The sequence below is a fragment of the Sorex araneus genome, chromosome 8, assembly GCF_027595985.1.
Source record: "Sorex araneus isolate mSorAra2 chromosome 8, mSorAra2.pri, whole genome shotgun sequence".
Lineage (NCBI taxonomy): Eukaryota > Metazoa > Chordata > Mammalia > Eulipotyphla > Soricidae > Sorex > Sorex araneus.
Window position 1 is genome coordinate 57,049,071 of NC_073309.1, and position 10,850 is coordinate 57,059,920.

The 10,850-nt window shown below is 44.0% G+C and overlaps 1 protein-coding gene across 1 annotated transcript in view; it reads right to left on the reverse strand.

Annotated features, from left to right (window-relative positions):
* Nucleotides 1-10,622, reverse strand: part of ZNF329 (zinc finger protein 329) — a 95,610-nt gene extending 84,988 nt beyond the window's left edge. The window contains exon 1 of the mRNA XM_055145378.1: nt 10,486-10,622. The gene's annotated coding sequence lies outside the window, so the exon portion shown is untranslated. The remainder of the gene's footprint in view (nt 1-10,485) is intronic.
* Nucleotides 10,623-10,850: the final 228 nt, after the last annotated feature.

Below are 10,850 nucleotides of genomic sequence, written 5' to 3' on the forward strand. Positions count from 1 at the left end.
CCAGGAGTGATTGATGAATGCAGAATCAGGAGTAAACCCTGAGGTCTACCAGGTTCTAAAAACAAAACCAAATTGATTCTCAAAATTTGGGGGATAGAAACCTAAAAGTATTATGCTGAAATCCAGCCATGAACAGTCTTGTTCCCCTGGAGGCTTCAGGAGAAAATTTTTAGAAGTGCTTGTGGCTTTGTCTTTTCTTCGCTTCTGCCCACATCATTTCAGTTTTGATTTTTAACTTCACGGTTTTTAAAAATATGCTTGCATTTCAGCTTTTAAATCGTATCTTTTGGGGGGGGCTGGAGCGATAGCACAGCGAGTAGGGCATTTGCCTTGCACGCAGCCGATCTGGATTCAATTCCCAGCTTCCCATATGGTCCCCTAAGCACCACCAAAAGTAATTCCTGAGTGCAAAGCCAGGAGTAAAAGAGTAACCCCTGAGCATCTCTGGGTGTCACCCACCAAAAAAAAAAAAAAAAAAAAAAAATATATATATATATATATATATATATATATATATATATATTTTGGTCTGTAATGTCTTCTCTGAGTGTATCAGATCTTACTGTTTTTGTTTTGATCCACACCTACTGTGCTCAAGTGTAGCTTCCAGAAGTTTCAGGGACATGTGTTTCCTTTCTAGTGATTGAACCCAGCACTTATGCATGTAAAGTAAAGTCATTGCTCCATCCCTTGAGCCATCTCCCAGTTCTCAAAGTCTCAGCTTAAGGACTCTGAGACATTTGGGTCTATCTTGAACAAGTCTTCATCTTGAGATCCTAACATATTTGCAAGTACCTATTATCATATTAACACGTTCCCAGACGTAAGAACACAGCTATCTTTTTGTGATAATTAGACAGGCAATGAGACCCAATAACTTCCATGGGTTTCTCCATTTTCATTTTTAAAATTTGGGGCCACCGAGGCAGTGCTTAAGGAACTATGAGGTGCCAGGGTGCAAACCCACACTTCCTACTTGTGAAGCCCTTGGAGAACCTCCCTGGCCTGTGGGCTTCTTCATTAATTGCTGACTTCCTAGCTTATTCTTTTCTTCTGTGCTTTCTTCAGGGGATCAGCATTCCTGCATCATCTCTTCATTAATTTTACCTTTATTTGTATATTACCAATGGTTTCCTATTTTGTGGATTTTTCCTCTCACATTCTGCATGGATTACAGTCTGTGGACTGTAGCACGAAACAAGCAACAAACCTCAGGTCACTTTCATACTTTGCAGTCTCCTTTGTGCCACCCTCCCCTCTCATGCTACTGTAGCAGTTCAGGTATTTTGGGTTTCTTTCATACTGAAAGACTACACTGAAAGACTCACCTTCTAGAGAAGTTACTGCTAGGGAAGGACCAACCTACCATGTGGAAGTAAAACTGTCTTCCGGAGATGACCCCTGGTCAGTGTGGTTAGAAGTGCAAGATTGGAAGGACTGGCAAAGGAAGTGCCAGGAGAACTCTTGGAGTCAAATGATACCTCAGAGGCACTATTCCTAGTGACCACTGTGAGTTTGACTGTGGGAGAAGCTGTCTGTAAGCCTTCTACCTCCAACATTAACCACAAGAACACCTTTCTGTAAGCTTTACTCACATGTTAAAATGTTAAAACAGGAATTTATTTTTTGTTAATCATCAGAAAGGCTGATCTGGGGGTCAGCGTGATAGGTAGGGCATTTGCATTACATGCAGCCAACCAGGTTCAATCCCTGGCATCCTATTTGGTCCCTGAGCCCAAATTACAGGAGTAATTCCCAAACATGCTGAGTGTGGCCCAAAACCAAAACAAAACAAACAAGGCTGGTCAGATCTCACCTGCTATAAAAAAAAATCAGCAAAGAAGTAGAGCCTTCTGTCAGAGAATGTAATTAAAACTGTAGAGATAGAAATAAGAAATTTTAAAAAAATCTTCACAGATACACTGTCAGTACTGACTCAATAATAGTGTCTCCATTCACTTTCACAACAGAATTTTATACTATTGTACACCAGAGAATACAAACTAGAGAAAAAACATGTTTTGTTTGTTTGTTTTGTTTCTTGGGTCACACCTGGCGATGCACAGGGGTTACTCCTGGCTCTGCACTCAGGAATTACTCCTGGCGGTGCTCAGGGGACCATATGGGATGCTGGGAATCTAACCCGGGTCGGCCGCGTGCAAGGCAAACACCCTACCCGCTGTGCTATTGCTCCAGCCCCGAGAAAAACCATATGAATGTACATAATAAGGTAAGTTCAGCCCAAGCCCTTGTTGTACATCAGAGAAGAGAACTCACATGGAGAGAAGTCCTATGAATATAATCAGTGTGGGAGTCCTCCACACAGAATTCCATACTGTAAAAAATATACGCGCGTGCAGACGGGTGACGTGTTTGCGGGTTCTCGCCTCGGTGCTCTCTCAGCTCGTATTTGGTGCTCTCGAGCTGCTTTATATGAACTGGATCGATCGGGATGGCTGTTGGCGGTGAGCAGACGAAGGAAGAACGAGGACCAAGCTACTTGCTGATTAGTTGTCGTTTATTCAATCTCTCATCTCTCCCATCTCACACACTCTTCCTTCCTAGCCCCTCATTCCTAGATCCCAGATCCTCGGATTCTAACTCTGACTCTCTGACTTTCTGGATTCTCTTTTTCTTCCCGTTCTCTGCTTCTTCTTCTGTACTCTACTTTTTTCATTCTCTGCTTCTTCCCTGGATTCTGACTCTGACTGCTTCTTGCTCTGACAACTCCCTTGACTCTTTCTACCTCCTCTGGCTGGCTCTCCTTCTCTCTTACCTTCTCCTTTATGCTCTGCTTCTGTGTGTGCCACTGTGCTCTCTTCTATCTATCTCTCTATCTTTGACTCTGTCTCTGTAGTCCCTCCTCTGGTCTCTTCCGATCTCTCTACTGATCTCTCTTCTGATCTCACTCTCCAGAGTCCTTCTGTTTCTCTCTCTGGAGCCCCCTCTGATCTTACAGTCTTAGTTTATATAACAATCACATAAGGTGGTGATAAAAAGGTGGGGTTGAATATTAACAAATCAACAAAGGTGTAAAACCACTCCTCCAGGAGATTAACTCAAGGACAAAATCTCATCAAAAGAGATTACTCCGGATTACGAGGAGAGCCACTTACGGACGGGATCCCATCCAGGGTGAGTCGCTTTCTTCTTTCCTCAGCTAGTAATCCACATAAAAAATTATAGTAAATTTACTCCTAATATTTCTAGCAATGTCATTCTGTATGAGCACAGTGATACATAACACTATCACTGTCATCCCACTGTTCATTGATTTACTCGAGCGGGCACCAATAGCGTCTCTATTCCACTCAGCCCTGATATTTTAGCAGCCTCTCCTTACTCTTTCCCAATGATCGGAGGCTCTTTCAGGGTCAGGGGAATGAGACCTATCGTTACTGTTTTGGGCATACCGAATATGCCACGGTTAGCTTGCCAGGCTCTGCTGTGTAAGCGGGATATCTTGGTAGCTCTCTGGGCTCTCCGAGAGGTATGTATATATCTGTTACTGTATTTGGGATATGAATATGCCATGGGGAGCTTGTCAAGCTCTCCTGTGCGGGCAATAGACTCTTGGTAGCTTGTCAGGTTCTCCAAGAGGAAGAACTAGGCTATTAGATGTCGTGCAGCCGCATGTGTGGAGAATAGCCTTGTGCATGGCTGTGGCTGGGTAACAGATATATCAAACTTAAAGTTCGGTTCTTCCTGAGGCCATCTCACTATATACTCCAGACCACAGTCCTCAGACCAGGTTAGTCTTCCTAGCCCCATTAGGGTCCTAATCTCGTCGTTACTTTTGAATCATGACAGCATTTCTTGTTCTTTTTTTTTTCTTGGCTTTTGAGTCACACCCAGCAATGCACACAGGTTACTCTTGGCTCTGCACTCAGGAATTACTACTGGCAGTGCTCAGGGGACCATATGGGATGTTGGGAATCGAACCCAGGTCTGCCGAGTGCAAGGCAAATGCACTACCTGCTGTATCACTCCTTTTACCATGACAGCATTTGTCCATGACCATGCTCTCAACATATAGTTGAGCATTGTAGCGCTTTGGCCTGGCCCATTTCAGTGCCAGGGTAGCTCACAGCTTGCCCTGGGTCCATTCAGTCCCTCATCAGGAGCCTGCTTTTGGGGTACTAGGAACTAAGAGCAACTGAGTCGAGAAAACATATGTCTAGGAATAAATATTATTGGAGTCAACTCTCAAGTTACAAGAGCATAATATTAACTGACTTCATATATCCATACAGAAAGAACACTGCTTTAAGGTAAACTAGGCAAAAGACATAACTTACAATACAAGTTCAGTGTCTTTAGAAGAATCTGATCTTACAAGCTATCAGAATCTGATTAGGGAAAAGGTGATTAACTGGTTGGGAAGGAGGGTGCAGAGAAGAGTTTACAGATAAACAAAGGAATGGGAACACTGTGATGGATGTAACCCAATAAACCTAAGTTCCCAACAGCAAGGCTAAAAGGATATATTGTACAATCAGCAAACTCACAGTGGAGAATCAGCAAAATCAACTAAATGTTAAGAATGTGGAAATCCTTCACTTTGACATGCACCTTATGAAAGAGTTCATGATGAAGAGAAACCTTATGAGTGTACTATGTGGAAATTCTTCAGCAAAAGCTTTGATTTAATAAAAAGGACCAGTGGAGAGAAACCCTATGAATATTACCAGTTTGGAAAATCATCTGAATGAAGCACTTAACTTACCAGGCATCTTCTAATTTACCAGAAATCTCTCTTCATACTAGAGAAAAGCCATATAAATGCAATCAGTATTATAGAGTGTATTTTACTGTACTTTACTGTAAAGTCCCACCATACTGAATATCAGAGAACTCACACTGCAAGGAAACATTCTGAATGTAGGTAATTGTGGATAAACTTTTGGCCAGAGTTTCCTCTCACTTGACATCAGAGTATAATACCAGTGTGACATGTCTATAAAAGCCTTCAGTTAGAGGTTGCACCTTACTGACCACCAGAGAATACAAACTGGAGAAAAGCCCTGTTGAATGTGATTACTATGAGAAAGCTTAAATGATTGATCATCCCCAAAACAGCAGAGAGAGAAAACACACTGTGAGAACCCTAAGAATATCATTGTGAAACATCCTTTAGTCAGTGGTGTCAACTTAGAAGAATTCATACTGGAGGGAAGACTTATGAATGTTGAAATGTAAATAATTTTAGTTGTAATATGTCTCTTAATCAAAATGAGAAATTTAATGGGATAGAAACCCTATGAGGGGCTGATAGTACAGCAGGTAGGGCATTTGTTTTACATGCGGTCGACCTGGGTTCAATCCCTGGCATCCCATATAGGGTTCAATCCCTGGCATCCCATATATCCCATTTATCCCCAGCACTGCCAGGAATAATTCCTAAGTACGGAGTTAAGAGTAACCCCTGAGCATCTCTGGGTATGACCAAAAAGAAAAAAAAGAAACCCTGAGTATGAAAAAGCCACTGACAGTCCATTACTAGACGTCAGTTAACTATGGTATAACTCTTAAGTGTAGGCTAATGACCACATGCATCAAAATTGTGTTGGCATATACAGAAGTTGCATATTACCAGGTTTATCTGCTTCTACTAAATCAAGATCTCTAGTAAAACCCTGGGAAAACTGCATTTTCCAAACTGCAGTTTGTAATTTGTACACTAAAGTGCATTTATTTCTACTTTAGGCTAAAAGCTGAACATGACCATTGATGAAAACTTTTATTTGGTGCTTCTGTGTTTGTGCTTTGGGGCCATACTTGGCAGTGCACACAACCTACTCTTGCTCTATTACCAGGGATCATTCCTACTGGTGCTCCAGGACCATGTGGTGCTAAGGACTGAAATCTGGCCTACAACATGGAGAGCAAGTGCTCTAAGCCACTGAGATCTCTCTTTGGACCTTAGTCATGTCTCTTAAAAGAACTTGGGGAACTCAGAATGCAGCTATTCCCATCAGATATTTGAATTAAAAATAAAACCTGGGGCTAGAGATAGCAGGTAAGGTGTTTGTCTTGCATGTGGCTGGCCCGGGTTTGATCCCCAGTGTCTCATATGGTCCCCTGAACACCATTAGGAGTAAGTCCTGAGCACAGCAGAGTATGGCTTGAAAACCTAAATACATAAATAAATAAATAAATAAATACAAAAAAATGAAATTTTATTAAAAAAAAAACACCCAATCAGATCACCTATCTCTGTAACATATTACTGGGAATGGTGAGAAATTAGGGGAATGTCTATTTTGGGTATCTGTAAAGAATAGTCAGGTTTTTTAGGCCTTCCTGGCAGTTGTCTTTGAACCAGGGTGGTTTTCAACATGAGACTCCAAAGATGCAGGGCTGGCTGGGCGAGCCTGGGATTACCACAACCACCCACTGGTGCTAGGAGGTGCCCAAGACCATACCCAGTGGTGCTCAGTGGACTACATGGTGCCAGGGATCAAACTGGGGTGAGCCACATACAGGATATGCACTTTATTTTTTTATATATTTTTTTTTTATTCTTTTGCTTTTTGGGTCACACCCAGCGATGCTCAGGGGTTACTCCTGGCTTTGCACTCAGGAATTACTCCTGGCGGTGCTTGGGGGACCATATGGGATGCCGGGGATCGAACCCAGGTCGGCTGCATACAAGGCGAACGACCTACCCGCTGTGCTATCGCTCCGGCCCCGGATATGCACTTTAACCCTGTAATCTCTCTCCAGCCCTGACAGAGATCTTAATGTAGATCTGGCAGGCATCCACACCAAAAAACATTCAGTTACATGAGAACATGCTATAGAGAGAGAAATTATAATACTAGCCATGTTAATAAGAACATGATTGAACTGGAGAGATTATACAGCAGGTAAGGCCCTTGCTTTGCATGTAGCATGTGTCTGATCTCCAGCACCACCAGGAGTGACCCTTGAGCACTGCTGGGTTGCCCAAATCCATACTCCAAACGAACATGATTAGAAAGGAAATGTGGGAATGTTTTGTGTGTTTGGTGCTAGGAATCAAACCCAGGGTCCCACATATGGAAGGCACATGACCTTCCATTGAGCCACTTCACTAACACTAAAATTTTAAAGTTGTATTATTTTTTAAGAGTGATATTTACCTCCGACTTTGAGCTCAGGAATCACTTCTGGCACTGGTCATAGGAATATGTAATAGTGGTAATCAGCCTCCCTCATCAAACATGCACTTATCCCATTTGTTATGTCTCTGACCTCTGAAATAGTATTATGCCGGGAACAAAGGGTTTAGATAGGGAGGATGAAGAAAAATGCTAAATAAGCAGAAAAACTGGAACCTTGGGGCCAGAAAATAGTACCAGCTAGTGTGGAAAGCCACTAAGGTAGGTCCTGTTACTATTCTCTATTTCTGCTTGTCTTCCTTGAGGAAACAATCCTGAGATAAGCCCATAATAAAGATATTTATTCTTATAGATAGTCTGAGGACCTCAGATGTCTGTAAGTTTAGCCTGATTAGATTGGGGTAGTTAGTAACCAGATCAAATAATGTTGTTCTCTTATCATTTCTGCTCAAAGCAAATGCATCTGTGAAGGACTCAGTCCACGGAGCTGATACCCCCAACTCTATACTTTCCTCTTACTGTCTTGCTTCTTATTCCTCTCAGGGTCCCTGCTTTGATCCTGTCCACTGGGGCTGTTCCTAGCAGTATTATCATGGAAAATTATTGGTAGACTCAGAATGTTTTAAGGATAGTTGTACTCTAGGTTCACTAATATGAACAGGTTTTATAAGTAATATGGAAAATATTTAGCAGATGAAAACACAACCAGGAGTCAGAGCAATAGTACAGCAGGTATTTGCCTTGCATACTGCCAACCTTGGTTTGATCCCCGTCATCCTGTTGGGTCCCCTGAGCAACACCAGGAGTAATTCTTGAGTGCAAGGCCAGGAGTAAACCCACCTGAGCATCTCGGATATGACCCCAAAAGCCAAAAAAAAAGAAAAGAAAAGAAGACACAATACACTGTATCCATTAAACATTATAACCACATCGGCCTGGAAGATGGCTTGGTGACAGCTTTGTAAACATCAGTTCACAAACTCCTATACTCACTCTGCCACCCACATGATTGAGCATGGTCCCAGCAGCTCTGCTCTCTGGGGTCCCTAAAGGTGTATAATTACTTCAGCAGGATTGCAAGTCCTAGTGAACACTAAGGCTGAAAGAGTACAGCAGATGTCTCACCCACAGCACACACCATAGCCAAGGGCTCATGGACCAAGACTGGGTGTTCATGCACTGGGACTGAGTGTTTCATGGGTCGGGACCAATCTTGAGTAACACTCCCTGCACTGTCATGACAACCAGAGGACAATAATGGTAACAAAGGGAAGAGAAAGGCAAAGTCACAGCCACATAACAATGTTTGCTAACATGGATAGTTAAGGCGGTCAGGGCCTGACTGAAGCCACAGTGCAGTGGGTAGAGCACTTGCTGTTCACCCAGCCAACCAAGGTTCAATCCTGAGTACCCTGTATTCGCCCAGAACCCACCAGGAGTGATCCCTGAGCACAAAGCCAAGAGTCAGGTCTGAATTCCACCAGGTGGAACCCAAAACCCAAAAAATTTTAAAAGAAGACCAAAAAAAAGAGTGAGTGGAAAAAAAGAAAAAAGAAGGAACCCGAGCGATAGTACAGCGGGTAGGGCGTAGTATACCTTGCATGCGGCCGACCTGGGTTCAATCCCCGGCATCCCACATGGTCCCCCAAGCACAACCAGGAGTAATTCCTAAGTGCAGAGCCAGGAGTAATCCCTGAGCATCGCTGGGTGTGATCCAAAAAGAAAAAAAAAGAAGAAGGAAAAAGGTCTAATAGTGGAGCTGGAGGATGGGGAGATAGAACTTTCCACTCTCTGGGGCTTGCTGCTAAGAAGAAAATCTAGGTTCTCCTGGGACTTCTTTCCACAGAGAAGGGGGTATACTTGGAAATTTTGTTGGACTCCCAGTAGAGTGAAAATTTGTTTCTTCCTGGGGGCCAGAGAGAGGTACAGGGAGGGGCTAAGGTACTTGTCATGCATAAGGCTAACCTGGGTTAGATCCCTGGCACTGCATAGGGTCTCCAGAACCCTACCAAGAACAAGTCCTGAACACAGCCCTATGTGGCCCAGAAACAATTGTTCTGGAGGCTCCTCACACATGGTTCCCATGACAGCCTCTGTCACCTGCTCAGGTGAAAAAAAGTGCTTGACACCATTTCTTTCTGTCACTGCTGACCCTAAGGCTGAGTTCAGGGAGGTGCCAGAGTGCTCTAGAGCAGGAAGGGCCAGGCAACACTGGGAAAACGTGATGTTCCATCCCAGCCGCTGCCACTGTCACTCACCCCTATGTATATTGTATACTTGGGTCAGAGGGTCAGACGAAGATCTGTACTTTGTATGCCTGGGTCCTTCAGACAACAGATTATTTAAGAATTTTGTTTTGTTTTGGGGCCACACCAAAAGTGATGCTCAGGGGTTATTCCTGGCTCTACTATCAGAAACTACAGCTGGTGGTTTTGGTGGACCATCTGGGATGCCAGAATCAAGCCAAGTTGGCCACATGCCAAGCAAGTGCCCTACCTGCTGTACTATCGCTCTGGCCCCTACTCTAGAATATTTTTATGGCTCACCTGCAACCTGGCCAACATTTTCTTTTTCTTCCTTTTACAAAATAAATTTTACATAGTATGTTAGATTAAACCCAGGGTTTCATACAAGCAAAACAAGAAAGACTTTTGAAGAAAGACTTCTTTCAAATAAACTTCTAATTTTTTTTTAATTGGGGAAGGAGGTGTTGGGAGACACCGGGTAGTATTCCTGGCACTGTGCACAGGGATCATTCCTGGTGGGGCTTGGGATGCCATATATGATACCAGGATCAAACCCCATTTGATGGTTGCAAAGCAAGTAGCCTCTGCACTTCGGCCCTAAAGCTTTTAAACGGATCTCCAGAAATCACAGAAGTCACACCACAAAGTGAACATGCCAAACAGAAAAACTGAACATGAACAGTTTTCAGAAGACCTGGAATTCCCTTTCGAAGCTTTAAATCTTTCAAATGTTTATGTGGGGCTGGAGCGATAGCACAGTGGGTAGGGCGTTTGCCTTGCACGCGGCCGACGCAGGTTCAATTCCCAGTATCCCATATGGTCCCCCAGCACTGCCAGGAGTAATTCCTGAGTGCAGAGCCAGGAGTAACCCCTGTGCACTGCTGGGTGTGACCCAAAAAGAAAAAAAAACAATCAAATGTTTATGTAATTTTGATCATAGAAATTTTATTTGGGTGGCCTGGGGATAGTTGAGGCTATGGTGCTGGGGGCTGCTCCCAGTTCTGTACTGAGAGGGAAGGAAAATGATATCAAGTTGGCCTGAAAGATGCAAGCTTCTGAGCCCCTGAGCTGTCTGACAAACTTTGGCAGTCTGTGCTCCAAACAGTATAAGGGGATGGGGAGGGGAGGTCCCATACCTGGGCATAGCAAGCCTCAGTCTGAGAGGGTCTCCGTCGTGCCGGCAAGGTCACTGCGGCCGGGCACAAGGGCACTTACAGGTGGCAGGGCAGTCACTGCTGTTCACTGCTCGTCGTTCAGAAAGGGCGTTCACTGCGTACCATCCATGCTGAACTGAGGTCTCTTGTTGTCACCGACATCATCCACACGAGTGGGACTGGATCGCTGCCCGCCATCCGGCGGGGAGAAAATGGACACCAACCAGACACTGCCTGTCACACAGGAAGGACCGCGAACACTGCTGTGCCTTCAGTGGGCAGGCTGAAAGCAAAACTCCCCTGGAGCATCCGCCCCGCAGAGCCAGGAGCCGAAGTGCCCCAATAAC